The sequence below is a fragment of the Electrona antarctica genome (genome assembly GCF_951216825.1).
Source record: "Electrona antarctica genome assembly, chromosome: 20".
Lineage (NCBI taxonomy): Eukaryota > Metazoa > Chordata > Actinopteri > Myctophiformes > Myctophidae > Electrona > Electrona antarctica.
Window position 1 is genome coordinate 9177504 of NC_136801.1, and position 13400 is coordinate 9190903.

Sequence of the window (13400 nt, forward strand, 5' to 3'; positions counted from 1 at the left end):
GGCTGTTTGCCTGACATTGCCCAGACATATTATCATATCTCATTTGGCTTAACATCTCAGCTGCAGTAGCACATAGACTAGAGCAAATACCTATACAAGCTAAGATATTGTTAATGCACGTAGCAAGCATTAACTAATGCAGTCAGCATTAGTGGACACACTAATGCTGACTAGGGGGCGGCGACTAGGGGGCGGCGGTGGCTCAGGGGTAGAGTTTCCGGATGGCAACCGCAAGGTCGCCAGTTCGTACCCGGGCTCCCCCAGAGTTAGTGTCGAAGTGTCCTTGAGCAAGACACTGAACCCCTAATTGCTCCTGATGTGCTGGTTGGTACCTTGCATGGTTTCCGCTGCCATCAGTGTATGGATGTGTGTGTGAATGGGTGAATGTAATGCACAATCTATGTAAAGCGCCTTGGATAAAGGCGCTATATAAATGCACCATTTACCATTTACCATTTGACTAAAGAGAAATATGCACAAAATGCATATACAGTATATGCAACTGACAAGAAAAATCCCTTTTGACATCAATAATTGGTAAATCCTCTGATTAAGTTGTAAGATTCGTCCTCGGAGAGCTTAAGTAATTGTGTTTGTGTGCCTTTTTTCCCTTCTTTTTTTTGCATGCACCCCCTCCCTTTAAAGCACATCTTTATAACCAAGCAATTCCAAAGCAATTTTCTCTGTGGGAGGAGAGTGTAATTTTCTATTCTGTGACACTGTGATGTGTAAGGAACTGGGAGCTGGTGCTAAAAGGCGTCTGTAGTGTGTGTCTTGGTGTGGGTGTGAGGAGCAGCTCTTAATGGCCAATGCGGGCTGTTGGTGAGGGGGTGCATGTCAGGAAGGCCATCATTTAATGACTCCCAAATAATGTCCTCGTCGCTGGAACTATTGTTGTGGAAACGTAAAGGCCATGAACCAGGAGAGCGCCGTCTTTATCTTCATATTAAACCATTTGCATATCATTAGTGGGGATACAATTCAAGGGATACTCAACTGACGCATAGAGGGACATGGATGGTGAGAGAAAGCGAGAGAGTAGTTACAGGAGACATTGAGCTGTTATACTACATGTCCTTGCAAATCTAATCAGCGTTAAATGGAGCTGTCGTGTGTGTGTGTGTGTGTGTGTGTGTGTGTGTGTGTGTGTGTGTGTGTGTGTGTGTGTGTGTGTGTGTGTGTGCATGCGGGCGTGCACGTGTGTGTGCATGCGGGCGCAAACAACACAATTGGATAGCTTATGCCAAGGGTAATTTAACATTACACTGCATTAGTGTCTTATTAAAACACAATAATCCAGGATACTTGCTCCCAAGGCGTCATATTTTGCCGCTTGGTCAAAGTACCTTTAAGTCTGATGCTGACACAGAGGGAACTAGAAAAGTGTTCTCCTCTGAGTACAGATCTCTGCCAGGCCCAAGGCCCACACCTTTGGAAGTCAATAATGACCACAGCCATAGTGCCGCCAATTAGAACAATTTGTGGAGGCCGAGTGGGAGTGTGCATGCAAAGTTTCATGGCAATTGGATGCTGCGTTCATGATTTGTGGCAGTTTGTGCAAAACAGGCTACTTGCGCAAAATTCGTAGCCAAGTCATAGCAGTCATAGCCAATCGGAAGGGTAGATCGGCCGGTTGGGAACCACAAGGTTCCCAGTTCGATCCCAGGAGTTAGTGTCGAGCAATACTTGAGCAAGACTCTGAACCCCTAATTGCTCCCAATGTGCAGGCTATTCCGACGCACTGCCATTTCTACTCGCTCAATACTAAGGGCCGATTCATACTCCTATTTTAGAGCCGAATAAAAGTCGGTTCGGCGCTGTAGAGCCTACAATGTGACGTCATTTGAGGTTCGGGGGGGGCGGGTACCGTCCTAAAGGCGGCTCTTCGGTGCTACTGAAAATTTCCGACGAGCCGAAATCATTTCGGCACTACAGCGCCGAAACAGCGGTAAAATAGGAGTATGAATCGGCCCTAACCCTGTCCCTAACCCTAACCGCACGCGGAAGCCACGTAGTCGGAATGGCGGTGCGTTGGAATGCCACTCGTTCCCGTATTGGTTTGTGTGTGAATGGGTGAATGCACAATCTATGTAAAGTGCCTTTGATAAAAGCACCATTTTACTATAAAAGCTAAAAATGTGTTATGTAAAATATGCTAAATGGTGGGAAATCTTGCAAAGTGGAAATTGGCAGAGGTTTTGGGCTGCTGCAGATTATCATTATCTCAATTTACAAGTACAATAGTGGCTAAAAAAGTCTCATCAGTTCTTCACAATGCAACTCAAACATACAGTAGCTGATGACAATGACATGTTATGGATGGTGTGTTAAATTAGTGGTAAACCATACTGTATACCTATCGATTAACAGTAACACTATCACACTCATCTCTCTGCATAACATTATTATGGACCCTCCTAATAGTAAGTCTACTCACGCTAATCTTCCCATTGATTTAAATGAGAAAATTAGCATAGGCAATTATTTCTGATTAATGTTTCATCATCAGTGTTAGGTTGACAGTGCGCAAGTTGGTAGCCTCTGAGACTAATGTTTGAGTTAATAAACGGGAAGAAGAATAATTGTGCCTTGCCTTGTTGAAGCCTTCTTACATTACTGCATGTGAGCATCCACATATGGCATGCATGCATTGAGCATGTCTGTTCAGTGTAAGTGTAATGTATTGTGCTGTATGCAAAGACTATTGACAACAGATACATTGTGTTTCTGTTTGACTCTGAGACAGTAAAGGCAGCTCCATGCTCCAAATTAATCCATGCACCCACCAAACTCACTTATCCTGTTCATTCGGTGGGTGGATGGATTAACTTGGAGCATCATGTAGCAAGTTAGCAACCTACAGTATAGTATCTAGAGTACACATTATTTGGTGTATCTTTTATGGACCCCAACAACACAAAGAGTAGGCTATGATGATGTCCTGATCAGAAAATCAGAAAATATAAGTGTGTGTGTGTGTGTGTGTGTGTGTGTGTGTGTGTGTGTGTGTGTGTGTGTGTGTGTGTGTGTGTGTGTGTGTGTGTGTGTGTGTGTGTGTGTGTACATGTGTGTGTGTGTGTGTGTGTGTGTGTGTGTGTGTGTGTGCGCGCGCGCACGTGTGGAGGGGGCTGAATAATCATCTCACAGAACGATGGATGCTATGCTGTGTGTGTGTGGTTGTGTCATTACTTGTTAATGCATATATATGTGGATATACTGCCAGGTGAGTTCAAGAACACCATTTCAAACCACTAAGTCCAGCAGGCATATAATAACAAAGCATTTATGGCCCACTCATGCATGCATAGATATAAGTGTCAATGCAGTATAGGCTCCTTTCTACCATCTTCAACCGCTTTTGCCCTTTAAAGCACACAGACCCCATTCGGACAGCAGCCAAAGGAAATCTAGAATTCTATCAGTCAAGTCAAGAACGAAATTAAATTCACTCATTTTCTGTCTCCATACAAGGAGTAGATCAATTTCCTCAGACTGGGTCGTGATATTTTCTTCCTCGTCTTTGGCACAGCACCCTAACTGCCTGCCAGCGGGGGGTCCGGGTTGTGCTGCACGCTCTACTAGAGAACAGTTACTTCTGCTGCAGCGAGTTTATTTGCGCCTCCACTATGAGAATTGCCATCATTTACCCCCTTTCCAACACCTCCCCAAGAGATAAGAAAGACAAAAAGGGAATAGAGGCAAGAATGAGAAAGGGAAATTGATTATTTTTTATAGTACCACTGGGAATATTAGGCACCCCTCTGGTCCTCTTTAAAAAGAAAAGAAAAGGAAAAGAACTGAATAGGCTACATTTTACGTAAATGTCTACGTTTTTAGAGGCCATGCTGTTGTTGTTAACTAAAGCAGGACTCATGGTGATTTAATGGGTGAATCAATGGAGAATCTATAATGAATTGCCGCTGCTGCACCATTAACAAACGCTTCTACTGTTTAGTTTATTTGATCATCCTTCAGTTTCAAATACAGTATATTTATAACAATGAATGGAAGCTGTTACAAAACATGAAGGTGATCAAAAGGAATAGGCAGAAGCCGAAAGCTTATAAATGCCTATCCTACTTACAACAGAACATAATTCGTAATACTCATAGTTAACAGAGTTAAGTCACTATGACTTTATGTGACTAGTTTGTAGCCTACATTAATTGATAATATACAACCAAATTAGCTCTTACATAAAAGTTTATTTAAATTATAGATAAATTATAGAATTATCAGACACGTTTAAGATCCATATTTCCATAGGCCCTGACAAACTGACAACTGACAATATAAGACAGAAGATTTGTTCAGTCAATCTAAGCAAAAAAAAAGGACTCAACCCAACGTCATAGTAATATATGATATCATTTTTATTGGTACTAAAACCATCCTACATCATATAGTAAGGGTTTTACCATCATGAATTTAGTTGAACATATACTTTTTTCAAGGCCACGTGGTTTATTGAACATAAATGTAAAAACAGCAACAGAGTACAGTCAAACACTCCGTTCAAAAGGGACAGACCAAAAAAAAGGTCCTTGCGGTCTTGTTTCAATTTAGGCCGTATGCAATCAATTCGTAGACATGACATGTGTAGGAGCCATTATGATGGTGCTATATTATTGGTTAGGTTGGCATATTATTTTTGAACACTTGGTGGCGGGCTTTAGATTTGACAGCACTGGGTGTGTATTTAGAGGGTCACTCAGGTGCACTAATCAGATCAGATAGGACACAGGACACAGGGAATGGTGGGAGCACACTGTTTCTTACCAGCAGCAACAGAACAGAGACAGACAAACTTCAACAATAACATCACTGGTATGTTCATGTTCATGATTAAAACTGCTCACTTCTGCTCAATAAATACAACAAAACTGGACCTAAGACTGGACATTCATCTTTCATATTTCTGTTAGTACTCTGCGTAGGATCACTCCCATCACCTGTGAAGTAACGAGCAAATATGCATTGGAAGGGAAGGATTGCCGTTACATTCAAGTAAGAATTTCATAAGCTCTTTCAAAGCTTTTCTTAAGCTGGTAGCCTTTCCAATACTCAAGCCTCTTATCCTTTCAAATAACTTAAAGTCTTTAGAGTTGTGTTTAACACTCTTTTCCTTTTCAGGATCCTGTGTAATGTCACCATCTTGTGGCTGAGCATCTCCATCACCACTAGACATGTTTGCTCATTGATTCAAAGCCAGCTTCCAAACCAACTCACCCCAATAGAGCTGCAGGTGTGTCCAATCACCTGTCTCTCGATGAAGTTGACAAGGTCTGGGAACATAGCACGACGTCCATGCCTCTCCTGTAGCTCACATGCCTTGTCCCTCCATTTCTCTCTGAGCTTGTATGGCAGCTTCATGATAATGGTCCTCATGTTAGAGACAACATTCATCTCCTCCATATAGGAAATGTTTTCCATTGCATTGCAACAGCCTCTGAGGAAGAGAGATAAATGGTTTGTTTGTTTTGGCCTCACAACCTGTGGCTGGGAGGGAGGCTTTGTTTCCTTTGACACATTTCCTTTGTTTTGAGTTTGACCAGGTAAGTATGCGTTTGTATTTGGGTGTAATGTAGACTTTTCCTTTTGAGCAGCAGCCCCTTTTTGCACATCCGAGTTCGTTCTATTTGACGCTCTTGAACTGCTCCTTGAGCTCATCGTCTCCAGAACATGGGCTTTTGCATTGGCTGCTGCCAGCTGAGTCTTCATTTCCAACTGCTCTTTTTCTCTTCTCAACTTTTCCTGTTGCATTCTGAGCTGTTCTTCTTGTGCTTCAATTTGATGTTTCTGCTGTAAGCCAGCAACCTGCTCCATGAGAGCTGCCTTTTCAGCCTGGGCCATAATGCGAGCAGATGAAGATGTTGATGCTTTTGATGCAGTGGATTTGTGTATGGACTTTGAAACATTTGATACACTGTCATGGGGTCCAATATCATCAGCATCCACATCACTCAACCTTTCACTTTCAGCAATGACATGCATTTGTGATTCCCTTTCAACAGAGACGTGCATGTGTGGTTCATTTTCAGATAGCCAGCATCGTACACTTTGAAAGAGCTTATGAAATCAAATGACAATTTCAATGAAGTAGAACAGAATTTGGATGAATTAATTGGTGTATGTGGTGAAGCAAAAGGAGGCCATGCATCATTGATGGTTTTACCAATGCCAGACGATGAACTTGAAAGACAAAAGCAGTGGTTTGACCCAACAATGTGTGTATTCAATGATTTCATACAAAGTGTACGATGCTGGCTATCTGAAAATGAACCACACATGCACGTCTCTGTTGAAAGGGAATCACAAATGCATGTCATTGCTGAAAGTGAAAGGTTGAGTGATGTGGATGCTGATGATATTGGACCCCATGACAGTGTATCAAATGTTTCAAAGTCCATACACAAATCCACTGCATCAAAAGCATCAACATCTTCATCTGCTCGCATTATGGCCCAGGCTGAAAAGGCAGCTCTCATGGAGCAGGTTGCTGGCTTACAGCAGAAACATCAAATTGAAGCACAAGAAGAACAGCTCAGAATGCAACAGGAAAAGTTGAGAAGAGAAAAAGAGCAGTTGGAAATGAAGACTCAGCTGGCAGCAGCCAATGCAAAAGCCCATGTTCTGGAGACGATGAGCTCAAGGAGCAGTTCAAGAGCGTCAAATAGAACGAACTCGGATGTGCAAAAAGGGGCTGCTGCTCAAAAGGAAAAGTCTACATTACACCCAAATACAAACGCATACTTACCTGGTCAAACTCAAAACAAAGGAAATGTGTCAAAGGAAACAAAGCCTCCCTCCCAGCCACAGGTTGTGAGGCCAAAACAAACCATTTATGAAAAATCTGCCAAAGCGCATTATACAACTCCTCTGACTCAATACTCTCTCCCCAGGCAAACTCCATCAATGCAATACCCTCTCCTCAGTCAAAATGTGCAAACTGAAAATGTACTGGGTCAAATGAAAAAAGGTGTTCAAGGTCATAATGTTCATACTTCACTCCCTGTTATAAACGTTGGTAATCAAGGTGATATTTACAATGTGTTGCAAAGACAGAATGACATAACAGCTCTACTGGTCAAACAGAACCTTTATTCCACTTTGCCACCCAGAGACATTCCAATTTATGATGGGGATCCATTACAATATGAAGGGTTTATCAGGGCATTTGAGAGTGCAATTGAGAAAAAGACAGATAATGATGGTGACTGTTTACATTTTTTGGAGCAATACACAAGAGGGCATCCAAAAGACCTGGTTCAAAGTTGCCAACATCTGCCTCCATCACAGGGCTACCAGAGAGCAAAGCAGCTGCTCAAGAAACATTTTGGAAACGAACATAAGATTGCCACGGCATACATGGAAAAGGCTTTTTCCTGGACAGAAATCAAACTGGATGATGTGAAAGGATTGCAAGCATTATCTCTCTTCCTCAGAGGCTGTTGCAATGCAATGGAAAACATTTCCTATATGGAGGAGATGAATGTTGTCTCTAACATGAGGACCATTATCATGAAGCTGCCATACAAGCTCAGAGAGAAATGGAGGGACAAGGCATGTGAGCTACAGGAGAGGCATGGACGTCGTGCTATGTTCCCAGACCTTGTCAACTTCATCGAGAGACAGGTGAAAATACTGTCTGACCCGCTTTTTGGAAACATCCAGGATTCTAAGCCCATCGCAAATCTCAAAACTTCAACCATCACTAAACCAAAAGGAGACATTCCAAGAAGAAGCAGTTTTGCAATAACAGTATCACCCATAGAAACGGCAGTGGAGTCAAATGGAGTAAAAACAAATGTATTCATCAGTTCTCATTCTTGTTTGTTCTGCAAAAAAGGTGGTCACACATTGGGTCGGTGTCCACAGATGATGAAGAAAAGCCACAGAGAGAAGATAGACTTCTTAAAGGAAAAAGGAGTCTGTTTTGGCTGTTTGAAAATAGCAGGACACCTAAGCATAAATTGCAAATTTCGTTTAACATGTGATACATGTAAAGGAAAACATCCTGAAATACTCCACATTAAACACAGAGAACAACGAATGGCAACAGAACAATCGCAAAAGAACTCAACTGAAATCATCTCACCTCTCACATGTGGTCATATTGGGGCCGGTGATGAAACCTCCATCTTCTCCATTGTGCCAGTTCAAGTTAAGAGCCACAAGGGAAACGCAGTGTTGCAAACTTATGCATTTTTGGATCATGGAAGCACATCTACATTTTGCACCGAAGGCTTAATGAGAAGGCTGAACATTTCAGGAAAGAAAACCAATATTCATCTCCGTACAATGAATCAAGTGAAGCCTGAAACCAGCTACCATATCACCACTGGTTTGACAATAGCTAAGATGGACACAGATGACTTCATGCACCTGTCTGATGTGTTCACTTGTAAAAGCATGCCAGTTTCACAACACAACATCCCAAGACAACAGGACCTGTCACAATGGCCTTATTTGAACCATATCACAATACCTAAAATAGACTCTGGCATTGACCTCCTCATCGGCACAAATGCCTCAAAGGTACTGGAACCTTTGGAGGTGGTCCACAGCCAGGCGGAAGGACCTTACGCTGTGAGGACCCTACTGGGGTGGGTCATCTATGGTCCCTTAAGAGGAGACGACACCATCAGGAATGAGACTGGCTGCCCTGCTATTGATGTCAATCAAATCTCCATCTTGAAAAACAGTAATTCTCAGACCCATCCAACTCTACAGTACAAACAACTGAAACATGACCACAGACAGCTAACCAAACACAGGAAAGTTACAAGGAGAGACAACTACAGGACCTACACTGAACCACCTCCATCCAAGGAACCCAAGATGCCAGCTAAGGCTCGCAAACCACCTCGGACAGAGATGTACCATGGAAACACAGACCCATGCAGGGATGACTCTGGTCTTCAACACATACATTACAACATGCACACACAACACAGGCTATGCACTGGAACCCCTGGTCATAGAAAAACTAAAAGATTGAAAGACTAAAGAACTTTGAATGCACCACAAAAGGCTCCAAGAGACTTAAAGTTTAAAGAACATTGAATGCCAACACTTGATTTATTTTTGAAATTGTAAAAAAAAATTGAACAATGTAGAAATGTGAATTTGATATTGGCTCCTTATATGTTTTATTTGTAATTGTGTCTTTTACACTTAAGACAATTGGGGGCCGGTGTGTAGGAGCCATTATGATGGTGCTATATTATTGGTTAGGTTGGCATATTATTTTTGAACACTTGGTGGCGGGCTTTAGATTTGACAGCACTGGGTGTGTATTTAGAGGGTCACTCAGGTGCACTAATCAGATCAGATAGGACACAGGACACAGGGAATGGTGGGAGCACACTGTTTCTTACCAGCAGCAACAGAACAGAGACAGACAAACTTCAACAATAACATCACTGGTATGTTCATGTTCATGATTAAAACTGCTCACTTCTGCTCAATAAATACAACAAAACTGGACCTAAGACTGGACATTCATCTTTCATGTTTCTGTTAGTACTCTGCGTAGGATCACTCCCATCACCTGTGAAGTAACGAGCAAATATGCATTGGAAGGGAAGGATTGCCGTTACAACATGAATAACAACAAAATTCGGCTATCAGCTATTCACCATGCAAGAATAAAAACTAAAGCAGTCTTGGTGTGTGCGACCCATCACCTTTATTTCCATTATATGATTTGAACGGGTAACGCACCTTAAGTCAGAGCGCGGTGGTCACAAGAAAAGTAACAACAACATTCAAAATCATTTCAGTGAAAAAAAAAACTGTATGTACACAAGAGTGGGGGAAAAGGTAGGGGTGATCACCTGTTTAAGTGGGAAGGATCATTTCCTTTCCCTTGGGCCTGCTGAAAGGTGGATTTTTTTAGGCCTGGTTTAAAAGATGTAAGTGATCTGCAGTTTTTGAGAGAGGCGGTCACGGAATTCCACGCCTGGGTGGCTGTGTTGTAGAAGGAGAATTTACCCATATTTGTTTTGAAAGTGGGTGGTACCAGATTGTTGTTTCCGCTCCCTCTAGTATTGTGGCTGTGCGTGTCACTCACTTTTTTGAGGTGTTAGAGTGGCACGGTCTTGCTAGAATTGTGTTAAATATCGGAGGGTCTACCTATATGTACAATCATCCAAGTGTCAGACTAATTTCCCAAGTTTTTGAGGCCAATTGTTCAAACTAAACACACAAAAGAAAATTATAATAATCCAGAAATACTGATTCTGCTTTGCATGTGAGTAGTCAAAAAAAGGATTTACACTTTGTTTTTATTTTCCAAACAACAATACAACAAAAACACAACATACATTCAAAAAGATAATGACAAAAAGAAAAGATACAGTAAAAAAAAAGGGGGGAAAAAAGGGGGTTGCACACTATTTACTCTTATACAATAGCATTTTTCCCAACGTTTTTCAAGTAACTCTTTCCATGAGACATTCTTCAATAATATCCAGCCAGTGTTCTGTTTTCAGCATCTTCTCGTGATGGCTTTTTTAGCCGCCCACCATTGACACATGTCATCATGCCCTATTATGTAGGTGTCAATCCAAGATACAGAATCCGGGGGTTACAAATTATTTTATAACCCATCATTTCTTCCCAATTCTGGAGAACACGGTCCCAGAATTCCTGTATTTTCTCACACAACCAAAATATATGAGAGTGACCGGCACTCAAACGCCCACGTTGTCTCCAACAACATTGCTGCACTGTCATTTGTTTACTTTTGATTTTTGTCAAGCCTTTATTTTGCACCAACCACTCCTTGGTTGAATAACAGCCACATCCACTTATACTGCTCATCACAAACCCATTTTTTGTGTGAAAATATATATTGCTGGATGCAGGGTCCTAGCCTGGAAACCAGATGATTCTGCCAGAGCTGGCCATGCCAGGCTAGCAAGGCCCACCTCGGTGAGTAGAGAGGAGTGTGCAGTGTGACGTTCAATGCTCAGACCTTTGACTGACAGTAGCTCTGACCAATTGCGTCAAAGAGAAAATGTTTGAACCCGCCCCCCGGGAAACAAGATCCATACACAGCATCTCCAGACTCAAATACCACACGACAGTGTGATTTGAGTCTGGCTTATTAGCCAGGCTATGAGGGCTGGTGCGGGTGTGCACTGTGCAGTAGCATTTTGGGGTTGGGTGGGTATGGGGGTCTGGGGGACTGGAAACTCAGGGAGTCCTAAGCTGTCCCCCCTCTACAAATTTGAATAGCTCCTGACTCAAGGACTGAGCTGGTACATCAGGCTTACTTAGACTTAGACTTATATTCCTCTCGTTCCTATTGGAACGGGAGGAACTAAGTCGCCGGCCCCTGCATGCGACCCTTCTTGCACCATGCCAGCTGACACCCATCTCACTTAGGTCTTCCTTGGCTGCCTATCTCCATGTCTTCTTTGGCCTCCCTCTCTTCCTCTTTCCACCCTCTGGCATCCAGTCTATTGCCACACTTATCGGTCTCTCTCTTGGCAGTCGGAGTGCGTGCCCAGCCCCAACCATTCTCCTTTTCCTGTCAGAGACGATGTCAGACAGTGGTGCTACCCCTGCTCTTCTCATCACCTCCTCATTGGTGGAAGACATCCAACTTGTTGGTGATGCTGGCTGTCTTCATTCACATATATAACAGGCATATAGGTCACTGTTGGGATGACCACACTGACATATAGAGGTGTAGCATCAGGTACAGCAGGTGTGGTGGGAAATTGGCTATACTTCATTGGACATTGCCCCTTATAGGCCTGTAGAGGGTGTGGAGGTCACAGTATAGAGCTATCATAATTATTGTGTCTGGCTCTGGGTGTCTTGGCAGTGGTGGTGTCACTGGTGGAGGAGTGTGGCAGGGATTAAGGTTAACCTTTGCTTGTCGTAAGGTTGCATATCCAACAGGCAAGGATTGCTTTTTGCAAACATCTGATGGTCAGACTCTGTTTAATTATGGAGAGGGGAACAACCAGGACCCTCTCTGGGCCATAATAAGTCACTGGGAATATTACTGGTCTTTGAAAAATACCAAACAACCAGACTACTATCCTGTGAGCCAGTCTGACACAGCCATACAGCCCGTCTCCATTTCTCCTATAACTTTGCTCTGTTTAGCTTAATGATCAATGATCAATCAGTGTGAAACTGTGCCCGCATACCTATAGCCTAGACTAGAGCCCTGCAGTTTTCACATCAGCCTTTTATAGCGCCACCAGGAGGCTGATGTTTTCAAAACACCTTTTTCTTATATTACTCCTACAGATTTTGTCCAAACATCATGCAAACCGGTATACACAGTATCTCTGTAGTCATGTCATCAATTCAAGACGGACCTGTCGGATTTGTCAGATGTAGTTATCCTGATTGGCCATAAGATTGATATAAATCTACAACTGGCCTGGCTGGCAGAGACCTGCGCTGCCTCTGAGGAGCACAATTCTCCAATTGGTCCTAAAATAAAGTGTTAAAGGTATGAAGAATCAATTTGATCAGTCACAAATGAATGAATGTAACTGTGAATTAACATTAGGCCTATATGATCTTGAAGTGTGTGAACTACATATAGGCCTAGTATGTGTTAATGGTGAGCAATTTATGACACATCCTGCATTAATTCATGCAGGATCAGCATGAGTCATGAATTGTTCTTAGCCTACAAGTTATATGAATAGGCTACCGTTTAGTGCATGCGTTTATGATGAACAGTTGCACACTGACTGACAATTGTTTTTGGGAGATGGAATCAATTAATTAATTACAGCAGCGTGGTTGATAAGCACACATAATTAAAGCTATCATGACCATTACAATGATATGAAGTGAAACGAAATGGAAATTCAGGCTGTCAGGCTATGACAACGACCAATATTGGAGCAGCAAATCCAACAGGCTAATGAAATGTTGGCAACACATTTTTGAGCGGTGCCTAACCGCTCCAATGAATGGCCGCGTGTGTATGTCTGTATGTCTGTCTGTTTAGAGTACGGCCTCAACAGTTGCAATACCGCTGGCAGCCAGCCAGTCGTGTTGTTGAGCAGCCTGCACTGCTCGGTTCACAAGGGTGTGATTTGTTTTTTGCACTTGACTTTTTCCCCCTTCATTTTCATCCATTATGAAGCCTAATCGTATTATATAAGGTGACACGTTTTTGTTGCTGTTTTTTTGTTATTATTTATTTATTTTATTCTCAGGATCCACATTCACCACTGTGTACAGTGTGTAGGCTAATACCTTTGATTTGCATGGTTTTAAAAATCACACCATAATGTGAAGTGAGCGGTGGCTTTGGGGGGGTTGTAATGAGTGACCCCTCCTTCCTGGCCTGTGTGTGTGTGTGTGTGTGTGTGTGTGTGCGTGCGTGCGTGCGTGCGTGCTTGTTTGTTGACACA

General features: G+C 42.6%; 1 protein-coding gene across 1 annotated transcript in view; it reads left to right on the forward strand.

Annotated features, from left to right (window-relative positions):
- hgd (homogentisate 1,2-dioxygenase) overlaps positions 1 to 13400 on the forward strand; it is a 29085-nt gene that overhangs the window by 1749 nt on the left and 13936 nt on the right. The gene's annotated exons all lie outside the window — the stretch shown is intronic.